The 23,895-nt window shown below is 47.4% G+C and overlaps 1 pseudogene; it reads right to left on the bottom strand.

Annotated features, from left to right (window-relative positions):
- Nucleotides 1-203: 203 nt before the first annotated feature.
- Nucleotides 204-23,895, bottom strand: part of LOC121764305 — a 33,978-nt pseudogene continuing 10,286 nt past the window's right edge.

Raw genomic sequence — 23,895 nt, 5'->3', positions numbered from 1 at the left:
CTCTCATTTTGGGAGCCTAAATCCTACTACTATGTTCTAAAGAAAAAAGTCCAAATTATAGTGCAGATAAGCAATTGTTTATTATTGTTATCTGTAATATTTCAACACAAACAAGAAATAATGTGGTGATAATGTGCATGCATGTATACAGATGAAAATGAAATAGAACAAAAGCAAGTGATTTTATAGTAATTCATAATCGACTACCAATTCTTGAAGAAGACAACAACAGTAAATGCAATACGGATATCATACCAAAGACTCCCACTCTCGCCATCATTATCTTCCTTGGGCATAGGCCTGTTTATCACAACTGCGCCGCAGCTCCTGTGTATCACCTCGCCGCACAGTTTGGGGTTCCCTTCAAACGCGCCAATTCCAAACGTCTCAAACTGACCCCCCTTCTGAATCTCCCCTTCCAGGTCATTATCCGCCACGCTGAATGCTGACAAGAAATGCAGCTTCGTCAGCGATTCCGGAATCTCTCCCATCAGATCATTCCCCGACATGTCCAGTTTCTCCAAATTTGTCAGATTCGACAGCTGCTCAGGAATGCTTCCTCTCAACTTGTTGTTGCGCAGTACCAATCTTTGGAGGAACTTCATCTGCCCAATTTCTGTCGGAATTCTGCCGCAGAGGCTATTGTTCCCGAGTTTCAGGCTGCGCTGCAAGTTGAAGAGTCGGTTGTACAGATGATTGTCATATTGAAAAGGCAACACAAGATGGCTCATGTCTGTGCTACTTTTGTCAGATATTGATACGAGTATTTCGATTATTATTAATTAGTTTAGATATATTAGAGATTTGCATATCTTTTCTTATATTTGTTTTTTGTTCCATAAGCTAGTATTCTAGTATTATAAATAGGGATAGGTTGTTATAATTTTATTCATTCAATTAATATATGAAACTATCGTTATTTTGGCTCAATTGAGCAGCAAACAAGAAACATCTCCTAAGGCTGTCGACGAGTAAATCTCGCACTCAGCTGCCCCCTTTTGCCGTCCAAGTCACGACCCAACGTTGGGCGCTCGACAACGACGACATCTCGTTTCTTGATTTTGTGTGGAAATCGACGTTAAGGATTTAGGTCCTTAACAACTGGTGATTTCATTGAGAGCTGACCCTCCCACCATCTCGAACCGAAGCTACAACGCTGCCCGATGGAAAACATTCCGCGCACAGCAAGTGCTTTGGTTGTCGAGTCCCGCCTGTCCGCCGAGCTCTAGCTGCAGGACAACACTACTTCTGCAACGCCGACGGGAAGGATTCCCGCGTGCCGCGTCGAAGTCAGACGATCATCATCCACCATAGCCACGCCTCAGTCCGTCAACATGTCATACGACTACGCCGGCTGTCACCGTCGTCAATACGACTTCCCTCAGGCCACACAGCCATTCCGTCCCTACCAGTTGGGACCCTCCGAGCAGCCGGGTGGAAGTACTCCGTCCGCCGTCGTGGCCTGATCCAGAATCACCCTACGTCTCACACCACTTGGATCAACCTGATCGTCGCCCACGGCCGAGATACCAGCCCATCGGGTACCGCGATCGCGCGCAAGACGCCTGGCCCCGACATAGCGGTGACTACGTCGAGAGGGGTGGCCACCTATCTGATCGCGGAGATCATCAGACACAATTAGGGTTTAATCGCTACCCGCCAACCGCAACGCAGCGGCACCGCCCAACGTGCTGGGACCCACCGGCTCAACAGCAGGACCGCGGCTACCCGACCGTTGACCGGCCCCGACGTTCGGAGATCTACTAGGACCGACCTCGCCTTCGGGAGGAGGTGAGAGCGCGAGTCCAGCCCGCCTCCCACCAGCCCCGCTACTCCACCGAAAAGCCAACGCGGGACCTGTACAGTCAGCCCGCGCGTGTGACCAGTCAAACTCCAGAGCAGCCACGTCTGCCGCTAATACGGGTCTCACAAGCGGAGAAGTCAGAACGGTCCAGGTTGGGTCTCTGCTGGCACTGTCCCAAGAAATGGGTGAGGGGACATGTGTGTAAACAACGCATTCTATGTTATGCGGATGATGGGGAGGAGTTTGAGGATAACATTCAAGATGAGAATTTAGCCAAGGAGAAAACTGATAATACTCCCACGATAGTATTCGGTGATGATGTTCCCAATGACGTTACCAATGTTCACAATGATGGCACTCCTCTTGATGTTCCAAACAACGAGTCCCCTGGAGAGTTCGTCAAGAACAAAGGGATTGTCAAGAACGACAATGAGTCACCGCAAGTGCTTGTTGGGGTATATGATGAGAAGATTGATGAAAAGGAGGAGGCATTGCTAGAAGATAAAGAGGAGGATGGTTCTATTGGTGAAGTGGAGAAGATAATCGCATCGTTCAATGTTGCTCAAATGTCATCGACGGATGTTACGAATTGTTGGTTTAAGAGAGGAAGTGTTTGCACTGGTGTAAGGATAACTGCATATTTCTACGTGGATTTCTTTGATGGAAATGTCCTAATTATTGTTCATCGTTCGACATCACTCGACGTCGATACACGATTCATCCCTCTGTGCAATGACACGTCATATTTGCGCATTCTTGGAAGTGATAAAGGGAGACATTCAGCTGTTCGATATGTGTTTGATCCAGGAGGAGAAGTCTAGCTAAAGCTTTTGCTTTCAACTCTCGTCCCTGGTTCGTGGTTCCCACCTTGAGGACAAGGTGGATTTTAACCGTGGGGGAGTTGATACGAGTATTTCGATTAGTATTAATTAGTTTAGATATATTAGAGATTTGCATATCTTTTCTTATATTTGTTTCTTGTTCCATAAGCTAGTATTCTAATATTATAAATATGGATAGGTTGTTATCATTTTATTCATTCAATTAATATATGAAACTATCGTTATTTTGGCTCAATTGAGCAGCAAACAAGAAATATCTCCTAAGGCTGTCGACGAGTAAATCTCGCGCTCAGCTGCCCCCTTTTGCCATCCAAGTCACGACCCAACGTTGGGCGCTCGACAACGACGACATCTCATTTCTTGATTTTGTGTGGAAATCGACGTTAAGGATTTAGGTCCTTAACAGATATCAGTGCAGGCAGCCTCGTTATCTCACGTGGGATCTCTCCCGTGAGTGAGTTTTGAGTTAAGTTGAGGGCGTACAAGCTTGGCATTGATCCTACCCACGCCAGAATTGGGCCCGAGATTTTGTTGAATGAGAGGTTAACTTTGAGTTTTTCAGTCTCCAAATCCAAATTGGGATTTGGCCTTTGAGTTAGCATCCTCCTAGAGTCAGAATCTACTGATTCATGAAGGAGCCCAGGTGAAGCAGGTCGTCATTGTCGGGCATTCTCTCGTCGTGGAAGCATCCGTTGAGGAAGATGACTTCCAGATTCTGGCAGTGTTTGAGTATGTTCAGGGCTCCGACAACGTTGGACATGTGGTTGTAGGAAATGGAGATTTTTATGAGAGATTTGAGAGAGGCCATACAAGGAGGGACTTCGCCGCTGAGCTGGTTGGAGGAAAGCCGGATTGCCTTTAGGGACTTTGTTAAGGAAGAAGTTCCCAACTTGTAGATTTCGCGTCGAACGTCGCAGGAGCTTTTACCCGTCGATCAATCCGGCGTCGAAACTAGGGTTTGTGCGTGTTTTGCACATTTGGGAAGGATATGAGCGAGAGAAAGTATTTTATTTCTTGAGTTTGAAGATAAAATACACCCCTATTTATAACTAAGGACCCTTTTTTTTAAAAAAAAAAAACACCGTCTCGGTGGAGGGTTCGTGGGACCCTCATCCCTTTATATCATCCAAAAAGACATTTACAACCAAAGGCCATGCCCAATAGTGGCATGCTCAAAATCAGAAGGTGAAAGATTACAATTAAAACATTGGCACCAGGCCAATCATAGCAAATCAAGATACTAAGCTAAACACTGAAGAGTATGAAGGGGACAGGCCGTAGTTCCGAGCCTGACACCCGTATACTCTGCACGCCTTTACTTTTTCCTCCCATCTCTGTCAATCTTCTTCATCGAGTCTGATGTTTGGGATGCCCTCTTGCTCAAGTCTAATTATTGCTCGAAGAAGCCGTGGGACCGAGTCTCCCTCGACGATATGGAAGCTTCCCACTTCGAGCCCCTTTTTTGCGAGAAATTCTGCTGCTTTGTTGCCTTCTCGGTGGATAAATGAAAAGCGGCAACCACCCTCTTGTTGAAGAAGTCTGATCCTCGTCAAAGAGTGTCGGGCTTGTGCTGGACCGATGGCATCTGAATTGATGAGATTGACCATTTGAATAGAGTCCATCTCAACCCATATTTGTTGCCCGGTCTCCTTGGCCTTGCCCAATCCCTGAGCGACTGCCATGAGTCCTACCTCAAGGTCCGAGTGTGCATTGAGCGAGGTGGAGAACCCCGAAACAAACCTTCCAAACTGGTCGCGGAGAATTCCTCCCCCACTCGCCTGCCTCATGGTCAGATTGAAGCTGCCGCTAGGGTTGATTCGACTTCGATTCGGGAAAGAATCAACAAAGAAAACCCGAAAAGGAGCTTAACGAGCTTTCAACGAATAAACTAATTAAACTAAATTGTTCTTAAGTAAAATTACCATAAATAAATGACTCTAAATAAATAATAACTCCTACTTAACGTGAGACAAAGTCTCCGTAACGTGCCGGCAGCCTTGACTCATGTCTCGTCGGCCTGTCCCGCCGAGCCGACTCTGCCCGCTGCTCTGTCGCCGGCACACTGGTGTCGGCGTCGAACTCGTCGTCTTGCAGCAACTCTCGTTCTTTAAGCCTGGACGACGGAGGTCCCGTATCAACTCCCCCCCTTTAGAACGCTCCTTGTCCTCAAGGAGAGCGTGAAATTTCTTTTGCACCACATCCACCGGTTCCAACGTTGGGTTCTCCCTTGAATCATCTGACCAACTCAGCTGCACCTCCTCTATAGGCGCTCCATTTCGCCAAACAGTTCGCCGATCCAAAATCCCGATTTGCCGTGCCACCGACTTCCCCCGTACGAATAGTGTCGGGAGCTCCGTTTGCACCCAACTATCGTTCTCCACAAACGGTTTCAATAGTCCTACATGGAACACCTTATGGACACGACTTCCCTCCGTAAACTGTAAGCGATACACAACCTGGCCAATTTCCTTTCCAACACCTCGAAAGGACCACAGAAGTGGCGCGATAACTTCGACGACAGAGGCTTTGCCACCGAATGTTACATGTATTGCTGAAGTTTGAGTAACACCTTATCTCCAACACTGAATTCCACGCCATGTCGATGCTTATTTGCCGACTTTCGCATCTGCTGCTGCGCTTTCTCCAAGTTCTGGCGAAGCAACACAATCATTTCCCCTTGTTGACGTATCAAAGAAGCCACATCCGGAGGTGTTGATGTCGACGGTGGCGCCGCGATCAAGGGCGGAGGCTCCCTTCCATACAGAGCCTCGAATGGCGAAGTCCCTAACCCCTCATGATGAAAAATATTTAAGGCTAGCTCCGCCCAAGGCAAAAAATTCGACCATTTAGTCAGCCTATCTGCAGTAAAGGTCCGCCGGTACTGCTCCAGGCCCTGATTCCTGACCTCCGTTTGTCCGTCCGTTTGAGGATGATAAGCTGTTGAAAAATGGAGTTTAGTCTTGCTTAGACGAAGCACCTCCTCCCAAACATTATTCAAGAAAACCGGATCCCTATCCGACACCAAAGTCTTGGGAAATCCATTGTGTTTGCCCGCCGTCTCAATGAACAAGTTCGTAATCTTCAAAGCGTTGTAGCGAACTGGCAACAAGCGAAGTGTGCATACTTCGATACACGATCTACCGTGGCCATGACGCCTGTGAAACCCCGAGACGGTGGAAGTCCCGTGATGAAGTCCATTCATACATCCTCCCACACCAGCGAAGGAATAGGAAGCGGCTGTAACAGGCCCGCCGGTTTCTGAGTAGAATACTTGGTTGTCTGGCACTCAAAATAGGAGTCTACAAATTTCCTAACATCCTTACGCATGCCTTTCCAATAAAACGAGACCGTCAGCCTCCTAAATGTTCTATCTACCCCCGGGTGACCCGCTGAAGGTGATGAATGATGCTCGTGCAGTAGTGCCGATTTAGCCTCGGAATCCCGGCTCACATAAATTCCGCGGTTAAAGTATAGCAACCCGTCCACCAAGGAAACCGCAAGGTCTGCATTCCCGTGCTGCAGGGCAGCTTGTAATTCAATCAAATCGGGGGTTGATTGCACATCCTGCCGTAAAATCTCCCAAACATCCGGGATTGGGTGTGCGGCTGCCTTTAACGCCTGCCCTACCTTCTCCGCCGGAACTGACGGTTCGTTTGGGTCCTTTGCCTCCGCTGCCGCTCCGTTGTCTGCCCCAGAAGCGGGCTCTCCGTCTGGCACCTCGCCATCTCGCCTCGGCAAGGCATCCACGACCTCGTTGGAAGCGCCGGTCTTATACTCAATCCGAAATTTGTAGCCCATTAGTTTACGAGAATAAAATTGTTGATCCGGAGTTTGGATTATCTGCTGCAACAACTCCTTAATGCTCTTCTGGTCACTGCGAATGACAAACTCCTCACCTAGTAAATATTGCCGCCATTTCTGTACTGTATCGACTATGTCATACAACTCTTTATGGTACGTTGACGTGACCTTTCGTTTCGGCCCCAACTTTTTACTGAAGAACGCCAACGGGTGGCCGTCTTGGAGCAAAACTGCCCTGATTCTGAAGTCTGAAGCGTCACTCTCCAAATAAAAAGTGCAATCAAAATTCGGGAGGAGAAGGACCGGGGCGGATGTCATCGCCTGTTTTAAGGCCAAGAAACTGTCTTTCGCCGCTGTAGACCACACAAAACTGTTCTTCTTTAATAAGACCGTCAACGGCCCTGCGATGGATGCATAGTGCTCGATAAACTGACGGTAGTACCCTGTGAGACCAGAAAGCCACGCAACTGTTTCACCGTCGTCGGAACCGGCCAGCCCACCATTACTTCAATCTTCGCCGGATCTGCCTTTAGGTTTCCCTCCGAGATTAGGTGCCCCAGGTACTCTACTGTAGAGCATGCGAATGTGCACTTAGACAACTTAAAAAAAAGTGATGAGTCTTGAGGATAGATAGGACCTCATGAATATGACGGGCGTGAGTTGGCAGGGATGGGCTGTAGATGAGGATATCATCAAAAAATACTATCACCGATTGACGCATGAGAGGTCTGAAAATCTCATTCATCGCTGCCTGAAACGTAGAGGGTGCGTTTTTCAAACCGAATGGCATTACCAGGAACTCGAAATGGTCGTCGTGAGTGCGAAATGCCGTTTTGAAAACATCCTCCTCGCTCATACAGATCTGATGATAACCGGAGTGTAAGTCCAGCTTGGTAAAGAATTTGGCCGCTCCCAACTCATCGAACAACTCATCCGTCGTCGGTATGGGGAAGTGGTCAGGAACAGTGGCCGCATTCCCCATTGTAGTCAATGCAAAAACGGAAGGACACGTCTTTCTTCTGGATCAACAACAGTGGTGAGGAGAATGGACTCTGGCTCGGGCGAATCAGACCTGATTCCAACATATCCTTCACTTGCTTCTCAATCTGAGGAGAACGGTAAGGCCTCACATTAACTGGTTTGGTATTCGGCAAAAGATGGATCTTGTGGATAAATTGCTTTTTAGGGAGCATGCCCGATGGAAGACTGAAAACCTCCCCGTGAGATTCCAGCACACTCTGAATCTCGTCTGGAAGGTCCCACGGAAACGTCAACGCGTTGTAATCTGTCGCCGCTTGACTCTCCGCCGCTGGTACCTGTACTAGCTCCACCAACTCCGCCTCGCCCTGCAATGATAATAATGTTGAGAACGTCTTCAATGAGACATCTTTCGCTGACGGGGGAACGAGCTTAAGGAACACCCGCTTCCCATTCCGGGAGAACTCCAATGTCCCCTCGATATAGTCGCTGGTCACCCTTCACATCTGTTTGAGCCAGATCCTCTCAAATATCACCTCTGGACCATGTACCGGCAAAATGTGGAAGTCGACTAGAAACACGTGCTTCTGAACGGCCAATCTGGTATGGATGCTCGCATAAGTACACGGTAACGATTCACCGTTTCCGACATACACCCGAAAAGGGTGTATCAGCTGCAGCTGAAGGGCTAACTTTTCTGCTATGTCAGGATGCAGAAAGTTGTACGAGCTCCCTATGTCCACCAAAATCCTGACAGGAACGTCGCCAATCAGCCCTCGCAATTCAATGTCGTCCTCTCTCTGGCGGCCATCCATCGCATTAATGTGGGACAAATCAGCTGATATGACCTGCGGATCCTGATGTTCCTCCTGGCACTCCTCCGATTCCTCATCCGATTCCAAATCTGCCCCATGTATACAAAAAACCTGCCTCTGCATGAATGCCCTGCAACCCACTTCTCCGGGCAGTACCAGCATAGGCCGAGCTTAGTACGCTCTGCCCGTTCGGCTGCTGTCAACCGCACCACCGACAACTTGGAATACTCTGGCCCTTTGGACTGGTTAAGGCGATTCGGCTGGGTGGGGGGCAATGTTGACTGTTGTTGCGGCTGTCCCAATGCACGCAGATCCCGATTCTGCCACGTCCGACGTGGCCCAGCTGACGATGCCGGGGGGCGTTCAATGCAGCTGTCAAACTCGATAGCCAATGCCATTGCCGCTGCCACCGACGGGGGGTTCTGATGTTTCACCTAGTTTTGAACCGGCTATCGATAACAAAATGTACTCCGGAACCCCACGCACGTGATTAAGCATCGTCTCTAACGCTGTGTGATACTCTTCCAAGGACCCGGACTGACACAGTTGATGCATTGTCACGACCCAATTCTCGTTAAGGATAACAAGATTGAGAAATTCGCGACTACTGGGGGATTAAAGAAGCGGGGATAGAAAAGGGGGTAGAATCTGGGGGATTAAAATCTCAACCCCTTTGCGTGGCAGCAGCCGTTTGTTTCTATAGTCTCTTAGCACTACTTTGCGAATCCATCTCTGTGGGATCGACCCCACTTCCCTATACTAATTCATAGTATTCGGGTTGAGGGATTTATTTTTGAAGGGGAGTCGAGTGTGTCCAACGACAAAAACACTGTAGTTCTCTTGAGTTCCTGGACCCAGTGATCCAGTGGATTTAAGGAGCGTTGTGTCTGGACCGAGCTTTGCATTAATTCTCATATGTGCACACTTGCTTACTCCTGAGTCTAGTCATTCGACATTAGAGTCGAGTGAGAGGACCACTCTCTTCAAATGGCGCCGTTGCCGGGGATGGATGGCGTGCTTAGTGTTAGTGTTCAGAGTCTGTGGTGTAAATAGTTTTGATTTGTTTTCCTTCTCTTTTGTTTACAGTTTATGAGCAGAGACTCAAGATCTACCTACTGGAGCAACTCATCTGGGTGGAAACACGGCCAGTTTGATTGGCGGGTTAAGGATACAGTCTCTACTGTGACCACCAGATCAGGGTTCACCACGGGAGATCCGTTTCCGAGTGAATTTACTAGCGACGAATCTTGGACGTCATCAGGACGCGAAGATCCAGAATCACCACCCGAATCAGAAACAGAGTCAGAAACAGGGGAAGCAGAGGAAGTAGTCATGGCGCATGTGGTAGACCCAGATCCAGAAATCGGCTCTCTCACTGCCCATTTAGATGGAGAACCAGCTCAAGCTATAGTGATGAATCCACGCCAGAGAACTATCGAGATCAAGACAAACGTACTCGGCATCTTGCCGACGTTCTCTGGGCGTAGAAATGAGTGTCCGTATGAGTTCTTAAATGAATTCAGTAAGTTATGTGGTATTCAGAAGAGGCCGAATGATGCAACAGAGGAGGATTATCGCCTACGAGCGATTCCGTTTACCTTGAAGGGGGAAGCTAATACGTGGCTATTGAGGTTGCCTCCGGATTCTATCCGCACGTGGAGGGACTTCAAGTTAGAATTCTTAGATTATTTCTTCCCATCCAACAAGACGAATGCACTTAAGAAAGAAATACTAGAGTGTAAGCAAGATTACGATGAATCGTTGAGTCAGTATTGGTCGAGATTTAAGGGGTTGTTGGATGCATGCCCGAATCACCGAATGATAGAGGCAGAGACCTACTCTCTGTTTTACGAAGGAGCAACTCCCGAGTCAAAGGACTTAATGAACTCCTCGAGTGGGGGAAATTTCACAAGAAAAAAGGGAAGTGAGGCAAGAGAGATCCTAGGGAAGTTGATTGACGCTAAGAAGGCGTACGATAACCCTAGGAATGCAGTAAAAAGAGGATCGGTGCATGCTGTGAGAGAACAAGAAGATGACAAAGTCGAAGCAAGGATTGATAGGCTCGAGAAGGCTCTTTTGAACGCGATTGAAAAGACGATTCCACTGGCTTCACAAGGGAAGGAGAAATCTCCTGGTCCATGAGATAATCAAATGCAACAATATTACGGGACCCAGGAAGGAGATTATCAGGCCCAGGTCAATGCAATGGGGAGTTGGAATCCCGATGGGAGCTGGAATCCAGGGAGACAGAGAGATGCGCCTTGGAGAAACCATCCAAATTTCAGATGGACTGACAATGAACAGAATCAGCCGGCACCACAACAAAGTCAGCAGTTTGCACCTCAGCCCGAAAGACAAGGTAACTGGTCAGGAAGGAATCAAGAGGGGCAGGGCAACTGGATTAATCGGAACCAAGGAGACCACTCGAGCTGGGGAAACAGGAATCAGAGCAATCAGGGGAACTCTTATGTACCCCCACACCAAAGGAATTTTCAGAACAATTACCAGGGCCAAGGAAATCAATACAATAACTCTTCACGCGGTCAAGGAAACGCTCGTCAGAATCAAGCAAGTGGACCAACTCTGAGTATAGGGCCAGGGCCCAGTCAACCCCCGAAACCACCAAAGAGTATCGATGATATGGTGCACGACCTCGTCAGCTCTCAGCAACATATGCAAAACAACCTGCAATTGAACAGTGACGTAGTGCACAAGCTTCAAGATGCTCAACAGGAACAGAAGGCAGCGATGGATATGCTGGCAAAGCAACTGTCACAAATAGCTACTTCCTTGAGTGATATGCGGGGAAACGAGGGCAAAATTCCTGCCTCAGTGAGGCCACCTGATAGAGCTAATATAAGTCAGATTACCTTGAGATCCGGGAAAGGGTATGATGGGCCAGTGGTAAGAACAAAGGAGGTGACAGATCCCAAAGAAGACAGGGAAGAAGAGGATACAATTCCTAGGCCAAGACACTTGGGGGAGAGTATTCCCTTGGTCAAGGATGACCTTAAGACAGAAGATTTAGAGAAACCTTTGCCTAGATCAACTGAATCATTCTTCCTCGATCCAGAGCCGGAGTTGGAAGATGAGGCAGTGGGAAAAGAAACTGGAGAGTTATCAGCTAAAAGTTCTACCGGAGCAGGAAAGCGACCGAAACCCTTTCCAAGCCGAGGGGAAGCCAAGAAGCAAAAGGAAGAGCCGGTGGACTTCATGGACATTTTTGGGAAGTTGGAGATCAATCTGCCATTCTTACAGGCCCTGAAGATGTCAGTCTTTAGCAAGTTCATCAAGGAATTTATAGCTGGGAAGGCTAGACCCAGTGGGAAAATTCTGATAGGCGAGAACGTCTCCGCGGTGATTCAGAAGAGGAAGATGCCTTCAAAATGCAATGACCCAGGTATGTTCACCTTACCCATCTCTATTGGTGACGTGAAAATCGAGCATGCTATGTGTGATTTGGGTGCGTCGATAAATGTGTTACCACTTTCCATATACAAGAAATTAGTGGGGGTAGGCATGGTAGACACGAAGGTAGTGATTCAACTGGCGGACAGGTCATGCATCTGTCCTGAAGGGGTGCTTGAGAATGTGATAGTCAAGGTACATGACTTCTTGTACCCTGCTGATTTCCATGTGATTAAGATGAGTGATAATGAGTCTGCAGAGTCGGGCGGAGTACTTTTAGGGAGACCCTTCCTACGTACCGCTAAGACTATCATTGATGTTTTTGATGGAACAATTTGCCTTGATTATAATGGGGAGAAATACACATTCAGCATTGATGAGGCAATGAAGAAACCTCTTGACGTTGAAAATTTGCATGCTATAGATGTTATTAACCCTTTGGTCCAAGAATACCTTGAGACAGAATTAATGCAGGAACAGATTGAGAACTCCGAGATGAGTCATGTCATTGATAGAGAAGTGGCCAGTTGGTGTCAAGCCATGAACACAAGTGAGTTATCTGATGAGGAGTTAGCTGAAGCAATTCTGGAATTCTGTGCAAATCCGGAGCTAGCTAGGTCAAGGAATACACCTTATGTGGCGAGTGTGGAAGGTTCTGCTGGGTCGAGGAAGGGAATGACAACCGAAACAACAGAGAAAAATTCCTTGCCCCAGGAAAAAGATGTTCCCAAGAAAGAGTTGAAAACACTTCCACCAGGCCTAAAGTATGCTTATTTAGAGGAAAATGAAAATTTCCCTGTGATTATCAACAGCAGCTTGACCAAGGGACAAGAAGAGGAACTGCTGAAGGTAATCCGAAGAAACAAGAAGGCTATTGGGTGGACACTCTCTGACCTGGTAGGAATTAGTCCAGATTTGTGTATGCATCACATCCGCTTGGAGGAAGGAGCAAAAGCCTGCAGAGATCCTCAACGCAAATTGAATCCTAACATGAGGGAGGAAGTGCTGAAGGAAGTATTGAAACTACTCTCCCTAGGAATCATTTATTCCATACCAGACAGTGAATGGGTGAGTCCAGTCCATATGGTACCCAAGAAGTCAGGAATACAGGTGGTCAAGAACGACAAGAATGAATTGGTGCCCACCAGACTAGTCACTGGGTGGAGGATGTGCATCGATTATAGGAAGCTAAATGAAGCGACCAAGAAAGACCATTTCCCTCTACCTTTCATTGACCAGATGCTGGAGAGGCTAGCGGGCAAGCAATACTTCTGTTTCCTAGACGGGTATAGTGGGTATTTTCAAATCTATGTGGATCCCGAGGACCAGGAGAAGACAACTTTCACGTGTCCTTTCGGCACGTATGCTTACAGGAGGATGCCGTTTGGCCTGTGCAATGCGCCAGGCACTTTTCAGCGGTGTATGATGAGTATCTTCTCGGATCTCTTGGAGGACTGCATCGAGATTTTTATGGACGACTTCACTGTGTACGGGAATTCATTTGACTCATGTTTGGCTAGTTTGGATATAGTATTGAGAAGGTGCCAGGAAAAACATTTTGTTTTAAACTTCGAGAAATGCCACTTTATGGTCCCTGAGGGAATTGTCCTAGGGCACGTAGTCTCGGAAAGAGGTATACAGGTAGACCAAGCAAAGATTGAGTTGATCTCAAAACTGTCTTACCCGACGAATCAGAAGGAGGTGAGAGGATTCCTAGGGCATGCCGGATTCTATAGGAGGTTCATAAAAGATTTCGCAAAAATTGCCCAGCCACTCACCCACTTGTTGCATAACGATGTTGATTTTGTCTTTGATGAGGAATGCAAAAAGGCTTTTCAGTTGTTAAAAGACAGGCTAGTATCTGCGCCTATTATTAGAGCGCCCGACTGGAATCTACCCTTTGAGATTATGTGTGACGCAAGCGATTATGCTTTGGGAGCGGTGCTAGGTCAAAGAGTTGATGGGAAAAGCTATGTGATCTTTTATGCTTCAAAAACGCTGAATCAAGCTCAGAGAAATTATGACACTACTGAAAAAGAAATGCTGGCGGTAGTATACTCATTTGAGAAATTTCGCCCGTACTTGCTTGGGTCGAGGGTGATAGTCTTCACCGACCACGCGGCTATAAAGTACCTGTTGGCAAAGAAAGAATCTAAGCCGAGATTAATCCGATGGGTGTTACTTTTGCAGGAATTCGATTGGGAAGTCAGAGACAAAAAGGGAACAGAAAATAAAGTAGCCGATCATCTGAGCAGGATATTTCAAGGGGAGACCGAGGAAGCAATACCGGCGGCATTCCCAGAGGAACATTTGTACTACGTGAAAAAATTTCCTCGACCTATCAGCTGGGAAGAGATTATGGTGTTAACATGTCCAGGGGATGCCGAAAAAGGGAAATGTCATCAAAACGCTGAGCCATGGTTCGTTGACCTGGCAAATTACTTAGTCACTGGAGAGGTGCCCAGTTCGCAAGTAATTTCCCGGGCCCAGAAGATGAAATTGAAGAGCGAGGCCAAGTACTATTTCTGGGATGACCCGTATTTGTGGAGAATGGGAGCCGACCAAGTAATCCGGAGGTGTATTCCGGAGTGGGAACAGAGGGATGTGCTGAATCATTGCCATGCTCTAGCATGTGGAGGTCACTTTGGACCTAGGAAGACCGCAAGGAAGGTGTTAGATAGTGGTTTTTACTGGCCTACATTGCATAAGGATGCGTTCGAGTTTTGTCAGAATTGTGAGAGGTGTCAACAGACTGGGGGAATCTCCAGAAGAGATGAAATGCCGCAAGTCCCGGTGATCGTTTGTGAAATTTTCGATGTTTGGAGAATGGACTTCATGGGTCCATTTCCATCTTCATACGGGAATACATACATACTAGTGGCAGTGGATTATGTTTCGAAATGGATAGAAGCCAAGGCGACCACATCTTGCGAAGCTAAGGAGGTATCGAAGTTTCTTAGAGCTAATGTCTTCAATCGGTACGGAGTGCCCAGAGCTATAATATCTGACAATGGGACGCATTTCCGCAACCGGACTATTGAAGCTTTGATGAGAAAGTATGGCGTCCACCACAGATTGTCTACACCTTATCATCCTCAATCTAACGGCCAGGCAGAAATATCAAACAGAGAAATCAAAGCGATCCTGAAAAAAATGGTGAATCCGTCGAGGAAAGACTGGAGCAAGAGAATTGATGATGCATTATGGGCATACAGAACAGCGTATAAAACGCCCATTGGAATGTCTCCTTACAGGTTAGTATTCGGTAAGATGTGTCACTTGCCGGTGGGAATTGAGCACAAGGCGTACTGGGCGGTCAAGGAGATTAATATGAATCCTCAAGCTTGTGAGGAAGAGAGGAAACTGCAACTCCAGGAGTTGGAAGAATTGCGACTTGAATCCTATGAGTCAGCAATGTGGTACAAGGAAAAGACCAAGTTGTGGAATGATAAGAATCTCCGGACCAAGGAACTGCAAGTGGGGCAGAAGGTTCTCCTGTTCCAGTCCCGACTCAAGTTAATGCCCGGTAAGCTGAAGTCCAAATGGACTGGACCATACACTGTTGTGAGTCTGCGTGCGAATGGAGCGGTAGAAATCCAGGGAAGTTTTTCAAACTCTACTCCATTTCTTGTCAATGGCCATAGGGTAAAGGTATTTAGGGATAACTCGGAGATGTGTGTAGTGGACGAAGTTCCACTACGCGTACTCCCTAATATCGCCTGATCATTCTGGGAAGTGAGTGTTCTTGGAGATTTCCTAGGTCCAGTATCGAAGAAGTTTTATCATGGCCTGGTCTAGGGAATCTTGAGAATACTGGAACATAAATTGTAAATATTTAGTCGCTTTTAGTAAATCAAGAAAACCCAAACAAATCAGAAAATAAACAATCTTCCAAAAATATTTTTGAAATACTAGGCTCCTTAATGAATGTTTTTTATACTGTCATACCCTAGACCCGGGGAGTCTGGCGTTTCAATTTTTAGTTTAATGTTTTTCTCTAAGTGTGATTTTGCAGAATGAAGTTACTTGGGCAGGGAATTGAGGAGTAAAATTTTGGAGGGAGTAGGCACCGGCTCGGATTTCAAAAGACACCTTTATGGGGAGGCGTACGGTCGCTAGCGTCATGCCTGCAAACCACCTGCAACAAAAACCGTCCTCGCCCATACCTATCGAATAATAACCGTGTTCTCCTTTTATTTTACTTATTCACTCTCTCTCTCTCTACATCCGAAATTCCCCAAATTCTCTTTAGGCTTTCTCTTTTCTAACCCTAATCAAAGTAATTTCCGTCCAAGCCTGTGTAAAAAATTTTGCAGAGTTCTCCATGGATAACAAGCAAAGTGCCGGGAACACCTCAGGATCCGCCGATTCAAGTGCGGCAACGTTTATGGCCGAGCTATTCCAGAAATTCGGGGGTGCGGAGAAGACGATGGAGGCATTCGCCATGTTTGCAACCGCAATGGGTAAATCCGTACAGGTTGCTCCGACTTCTAGTGTACCACAACCGGAGGCCGTTTCAGAACCCGTCGCCGAACCTGAAATCGTTCAAGAAGTCATCGCCATTCCAGAACCCACTCCCGTACTAGAGGAGACAGCTGTTCCAGAGACCACCACACAACCGGGAGACGTTCCAGAATCCACGACCACCAGTCCGGAACCACCCACAACAGAGGTTCGTGAAGACGACTCAGATCTGGTCACAGGGTTGGAATTGTTGGCTGTGAACGAACCAAGGTTAGACTCTGCAACTGAGGGGGAAACCCTTATTTCGATTAGTGTTTCCGAGGGGGTGAATCCCGTACTCGCCAGTGAGGAATGTGTTGAGAGAGATGTTCTGAACCGTCTAGGGAAGTCAAAGATTTTGTTGTTGATGTTAGTATTTCTGAGGGGGAAACCCCTGTTTTGAAAGAATCTGTGGGGGGGGAGGCCCCTATAGTTGGTAAAGATGAGGGTGACGAGGCCCTAAATTCTGAACAAAATGTGGAGGGGGATACCCCCGAGAAACCGGTGGGTACTGAGGCCCACGTCGGAGAAGGATTTGAGGGGGTAGAGACCCATGTTTATATTTCGAGGGCAACCCCATTGTTGTCCACGGAGGGAGAAGCCCTCGATTCTGAAGTTGGCCAGGAACCCGCAGACGCTGGGGTGGATTTGATTGTGGATCTGACCGAGATCCCAGAGGAGACCGACTCACCGGTAAATCCTAGAGATGCTAGGAGGCGGGCTCGCCGGAGCCTCCTTGATGAGATTGATGAAACAGTGGAGCCGACGGAGGAAGAATTGCTAGGTCTAGAGACCGCAGCATCTGAACAAGAGAACTCTCCCAGACCTGGCAGGGGGGAGAGTGATGAGGAGAAACGCCGCCAAGCGGCTAAGAAGAAAAGGAAGGGGAAACAAATTGCTCCTTCCTCGACCAAGAAGGCAAGAGGGAAGTCTACTGAATCCACACTTCCGCCGGCAGCTAAGGTGCCATATGCCGCAGAAACCGAGAGCCCCTCTGAGTCCAGCGACTCGGAAGAAGAACAAGAAGAGGAACTCAACTTTGAGCCAGCCGAAGTGTGGATAACAAACAGCTTGCTAGATGAAATGAGGAAGTTTGACGACCCAAAACGCAAGGCCATTTATAAAGAGAAGAGTACTGAGGGGAAGGTCGCTAAGTCTGGAAAGATGTATAGCTCATCGGAGCTCAAGAAGATTGCTTGCAACGGTGAATTCAGGACTTATATCGACGCCATAGGCTTCGATTGGTTGCTCAAGCACAGTACTGTCGAGGTTCTGATTGACCTGGCCCGAGAATTCTTTTCCACCTTCCGATTTAAGTCCACTACCGATTTGGATGCTGACTCAATCAATTTCAGACTTCTCAATGAGGAACATACGATGAGCATCCGGGAATGGACCTTGCGGAAGGGTTTGCTGACACGAACGGAGGACGATGAGGGCCTGTGGAATGCAATAATGGTGGGTCCGCCAAAAATGACGCCGGGATTCAAAGCGCAAAGCGCATGGGAGTTTTTGACTCACCCGAGGATGGGTCAGTTTAAAACAAGCTGTTCGAAGGCACACCATATTGAGGACAGGGTCCTGCGATTTGCCCAGACTTTTATTAGTTACAATTTAATGGGCACAGCCAACAACGCTCTGACTACCGCCGATCTGTACTTCACATGGTGCATGGCTACGGGGGTAAGAGTTCACTTGGGCTACTGGTTAGCCCAAGCCTGCCATCAAGTGACTGCAAATCCTTCTCGGCACCTATACACATGCCACCTACTCGGGGCTTATCTGCAGAGGAATGTGATCATGAAGTTCCATAAGGCATGCCGAGAGGTAAAGACATGCTCGCCCCCTGAGGTTTTTAACATGGATTATTTTTTCAATAAAGGGTTGCTGATCGCACGCGGAAGGGAAGTATGCTTTTACGAGGTTGGGCAGTCAGAGACTCAGGTGAAACAGGAACCCGATGTGGTGGAAGTGAAGGATACTGCTGACATGGAAGCAGGAGCCAGGATAGAAGTAGAGGAAGTGCGAAAGGAGGTTGGTTGGATGAGGTCAGAAATGAAAATGGTTTTGGAGGGGATTGTGGCCCTGCGGGGAGAAGGGAAGGATAGTGCTGAGGCTGAGAGTGTCAGGAAAGAAGTCGCTGGAGTACGAACGGAACTGGAAGAAATAAGGACGGAAGTTGGGAAGGTTCGGGAGGAAATGGTGGCCCTCAAGGGGCGCATTTCTGATCTAGTGGTATCATCGTCCAGATGTACTGAGCGGATGACGGAGGGCGTCGCACTGATGATGAAGATGACGAAGTGGCTTCAAGCGAAGTTCCCCGAGACACCGAAGGGACTTCCTGAACCTAGCGGCGGTTCCAAGACGCCTGGTCAAGGGAGTCTAGCTGTGCAGAAGCCGCCACAAGCCCAAAGGCCTCAGACCACCTCGTCTTCCTCCAGGCCCGTGATTTTGAAGAAAACCGTACCCCGACCCACAGAAGATCAGAAGGAGACGCCGGAGTCACCGGCACGAAAGAAAGCTAAGGTGACCCAGCAGACAGTGCCACCAAAGTCTGGCCCTCACGGGGGCCAGACCCCGAATTAAAATCCCCCAAAACCAAGTAATTCTTTTTTTTTCTGTCTTTTACTTTTCGTTTTTCTTTCGTCTGTGTTTTTATGTGCCAGCATGCTTCGTTTGTATATATGTGTTATACCTTCCCACACTTAGCCCATTTTTTTAGTCTAAGTGTGAGAAGGGGCTTTGTTTTGCATGTCTTGGTTTTGTATGTTGCGCCTTCTCCCACTTAGCCCGATGTTCGGTCTAAGTGTGAGAAGTTTGTTTTGTTCATATGTTTTGTTTGTTGTCTGCTGTTCTTACTTCCTTTTCCCCCCTTCACTAGGATAGCTTGGGGACAAGCTTGAGTGAAGGGGGAGGGGGGAGTAAGTATGTGTCTGTTTTTTTTTTAGAGTCTTTAGGATGTGTGTTTCGCATGACCTAGTGAGATAATAAGGCAGGTTTCCCTTAGTAAGAGTGATTGAAGAAAGAAAGCAGATCAACTTTGACACCTTCTTCCTTAATAAGCCGAATGCGATCTGAATGAAGTTAGGACGATGGAAAATGCCTTAGATAACCTAGCTGTGCAGCCCTACTATAAAGTGAGTTATAAGCCTAAACACCTTTTGTGCTAACATGTAAATTGGGCTGCCACTCGATGCTTAGGGAGTAGAGTATGAAGGAGAAAAAAAATGGGTTAAGAAGGTATAAGCTGGACAAAGTCCAGAAAACCGGAGGTATAAGCTGGACGAAGTCCAGAAAAAGGAGGTATAAGCTGGACGAAGTCCAGGGGAGGTTTGAAAATAAAAAATAAAAAATAAAAAATAAAAAAAAATCGGAGGTATAAGCTGGACGAAGTCCAGGGGAAAAGGGGTCATAATACAAAAAAATGAGAAAAAAAAAATAATCCTTAAAGACAGAAAAATCGTAGCCTGACCCAGGGAAATTCATAGGAAAGGAGAAGTAAGAAGGGAAAAACTCTCATAACCCGACGCATCAGTGGTATAACCTTAACTGTGGAGCGTTTTGATCCTAACATCCCTGGTGAGGAATGAGTGATCGAGCGAACCTAACAGATGGGAAATCGATAGGCTATCTTGACAAACTGACGGACCGTTTAGGCAGACGAAGGAAGGGGGAAGATTTGAAGACTGTAATCAATCAGATTGAACTTAAACTTGTGGGGATAGTAGCTTAAAATTCGAAACTAGTTCATGCTTGTTTGTTTTGTTGTGTTTCTGTTCTTTGTGTTGTTTTCTTTTCCAATTCCGTAGTTATTTAGGTCTAGGAGTTTGTTTTTATTTTTTTAGGATTTTACTTGGTAACCATGCATTGAAATTCGCCTTATTCCTATTTTCTTGTCTTTCATACTTGAGGACAAGCATGGTTTAAGTGTGAGCAGTTTGATAAGGCTAATTTCATGCATCGGTCTAGGGGTTTTATTTCGTGAAATTACTGGGTCTAACGCACGATTTAAGCCAGGTGTGTGAAGATTTTCGCTAGATCCAGGAAAAGAAGAGGACGCTTGCGTGGTCCTAGGAAACTAGCGAAAAAGTGGACATTATGAAGGAAATTGCTTGACGGAGGAAGCCTCGGAGTTGAAGGGTAGAATAGGGATTTCTACGAAGACTCTAGAAGGCTATGTCCGCATCTATAAAAGGAAGAAGCATGCAAGCTGGAGGGATCCTCTCGGTGGAGACCTTGCTAACAGCCTGTAGCTTAGTCCATTCTCTTCACACTCTTGGGTTCTTTCGGTGGGAAATTCAGGGCACACTAGGGGGTTCACCTTTAGCTTTCATACATTTTCGATCTGGTTGTAACACCGTCCTTCTTTAGGGCGAAGAAACAATTTATTTTCGGCTTTCGTTTCTGCTGAATTCGCCGAGCTTCGCTGTTCGAAGCTCGGACCTCTTTTGTTTCTGGATATTTCTTACTTTTATGCAAGTTTCGTTTTCGTTTACGTCGATCGTGATGGTTCTTGTTGTTTGATTGTGTTTACTTGAATTCTGGAGTTGGATTGTTGGAGTTGGTTGATTTCTGGATTATTGCAGGTTAATGGTTGAATCTGGGATAATGGAGCTGGTTTGTGAATGAATCGGGGTTTTGTCTGGTTAATGTTGTGGAGTTGTTCGTGATTGTTGGAATTTGGCGGTGATCGGAGCAGATCTGTTAGAATCGGAGTTATGGAGTTGATTTTGTTGATTGTTGAGTTTGGATTGCTTGGATCCGGAGTGGATTAAGCGTCCGACGTGATTCTGAGCAGGAGTGTTTAATTTTATGTCGCGCTTACGTGTTTTCATTTCATTTCGCCTAGTTTACGTAGATCTGGTGTATTTCCGATTCGTAGCAAGTTTCCGGCGTCCAAAATTCTATATTCTGTTCGAATCCAGGAGTATGCTCTGTTTTCTGCATTTACGCGTCTGAGTTGGTTAGGAAATTGCATGGGTTGGTTGTCTGCAGCTTTTTACCGTACTTGCTATATCTGGAAACATGGTCCCCACTGTTAGTTGCTTTCTGTTTAGCTAGATTAGGTAATTGTTTACTTAGTCTAGGGAGTAATTGTGTCTTTCGGATTTGATGTCTGATTCCAGTAAGTTTTCTGTGTCCTAGGTCTAGCGTTTACATTTCTTGCCTAGATCTAGTGATAGTTAAAATCTCAACCCCTTTGCGTGGCAGCAGCCGTTTGTTTCTATAGTCTCTTAGCACTACTTTGCGAATCCATCTCTGTGGGATCGACCCCACTTCCCTATACTAATTCATAGTATTCGGGGTTGAGGGATTTATTTTTGAAGGGGAGTCGAGTGTGTCCAACGACAAAAACACTGTAGTTCTCTTGAGTTCCTGGACCCAGTGATCCAGTGGATTTAAGAAGCGTTGTGTCTGGACCGAGCTTTGCATTAATTCTCATATGTGCACACTTGCTTACTCCTGAGTCTAGTCATTCGACATTAGAGTCGAGTGAGAGGACCACTCTCTTCACCGAGCCATCTCACAGAACATCCGGTCGTAGTCTGTCACCGACATTCGTCCTTGCTTCAGATGATAGAATTCGACTTCCTTTTTCTTCCTGTAGCTCTTGGGAATATACTTCTCATAGACCTCAGTTTTAAATTCCTCCCAAGTCATTTCTCCCAGTTGCATCGGAGCCATAGTCTTTTTCCTCGCCTCCCACCAAAAGTCTGCGGGTCCAGTCAGTTGAAAAGTCACACAGGACAACCGCTCCTAGTCCGTGCAGTGTAAGAAGTCAAATATGCGCTCCAGTGTGCGGATCCATGTTTCTGCCACCGTTGGGTCTCCTAACCCGTTAAACGTTGGTGGGTTCTGTCTCAGAAACATCTCTTCGACCCGACGGTCCTGTGGTTGGGGAGGTGGCGGGGGTGGTGATGGTGGTGGAACTGGCGATGGAGGTGGTGTTACCTCATTCCACTCCTCTTGCACTTCCCCTTCAAAGATTGGAAGGTCGTTTCGGGCTTGACCTCGGCCCCTTCCACGACCTGGGCCTCGTGGCCTGCCAGCCCTTCGTGGTGGCATCCTGTTGGTTTATGTAACTCTTATTAAGTACACAACATACACGATAGCTAGACAGGGAACTTAGATCTTTAAGATATAAACGAACACCGCTTTTCAAGATAACGAGATTTCATAGATAATCGCAAGTTAAGTACATCAGAAGAGTTTGCCTCGAAAGGTCTTTTTACAAAAACTGAGTCCTAGAACGCACATCCAAGTACGCATCATGAAGTCCCGGTACTATGGAACATCACCAAAAGTACTTAGCCACTGCCCCTCTAACAGCTCGGGTCTTACGTGCTAATCAAAAAGTAGTCTGCTGAAATCTCATAAGAAAACCTACATCAGAACGCCATCATACTAAGACGTTTCTGATGGTACAAGCCACCTACTGCTCCTCGTCCGATCCTAGAGAGCTCACTCCCGAACTCCCCTCGAAGTCATCATCACTATCCACCACCAGGATAGGATCCTCAGGTGTTGCCCCTGGCATGTCCTCGGGCGCTGGGGGTGGGGCTGCGACCATCGGGAAGAGGACCTCCTCTTGCTCCATCTCAGCGCGGATGGCCTGCAGCCAAGCCATCCTCTCCTCCGACTACCGGCGGAACCTGGCGCGGAAGTCCTCCACCCAGAGGTGAGCTGGTGGTGGCTCGGGTGCCTCGACCGCCTGTCTCACTATCTTTGGGGCCCTCTCTTGAGCTACCATGGTGCGAGTCATCCGGACCTCTCCCGGACTCTCATCCTCATCGGCGACTACCATCGGGGCCTTACCTCGCCCCTCTGGATCCTGCCCAGCTTTCTCTGACTCTGACGTCCCTGGCTGCCGGGATGGTCCCGCCTCATGGTCATGGCGGCCCAAGGTGCTGCCCTCGGGAGGGGTCGACATGCTCCACTGAAGTGGGGGTGGTGGAAAATCGCCCTCCGCAACAGGCGGAACGTCCTGGAAGTGAACATAATGTAAGAAGATGAAGGATATGAAGCCGCGGAAGTCCCCAATCATCTCCTGTGTGTCGACCCTCCTATAGATGTAGCTACCGGACATCCAAGTGGCCCAGACCCTCCACTCATCGGGGAGCACAGAGACCAACTGGTGGATGCCGTCGAGCTCGGAGGTACCGTACTGGTGGGTCCTCTCCCACAGCACGAAAAATCTACACAGAATCGGTAGTACGTCCTCTCCCTCGTAGGGCCGATAGGATCGGTATGCTCGGAGCAAGTACTCTGCTAAGCTCTCGTAAGCATCAAGCATAGGTCTGGCTGGGTCCTGTCCCTCCATCTGCACGAGGGTGGATCCCGAGTCAGAGAAGGCAGTCGTGAAGAAAACGTAAAGAACGTAAAGACGATGCATGCTAGTATAAGGGGTCATCCTCTAGAGCCACTATACTGCGTGATCTATTGTCATCAGACTAAGTTCTTGTCTCAAAACTATCATTCTACAAGGTCTTCGCGAAACGTGGTGAAAACATCAACCCCCTTTTATTGGATCTAAACGAGTGACTTGACCACAATGAGGATGCATCTTGTGCTATTCCCTTATAGTATTGTTCCTCGTCTATCCTTTCAACGTTGTCCCTCTCGTGCTCTCATGCATTGGGCGTTGGCTCTTCTGGCTAAAAGTCGTGTTTCCTCCCGCTTTCATACTCAACTCAGTCTTGCATCATCTCGAAAATAAATTGCTCGGGAAAGTAATAATAGGATT

This window comes from Salvia splendens, chromosome 14 (genome assembly GCF_004379255.2).
Source record: "Salvia splendens isolate huo1 chromosome 14, SspV2, whole genome shotgun sequence".
NCBI classification, from domain to species: domain Eukaryota; kingdom Viridiplantae; phylum Streptophyta; class Magnoliopsida; order Lamiales; family Lamiaceae; genus Salvia; species Salvia splendens.
Note: the sequence above shows the minus strand (reverse complement) of the source record. Positions and strands in the feature narration are given on the sequence as shown.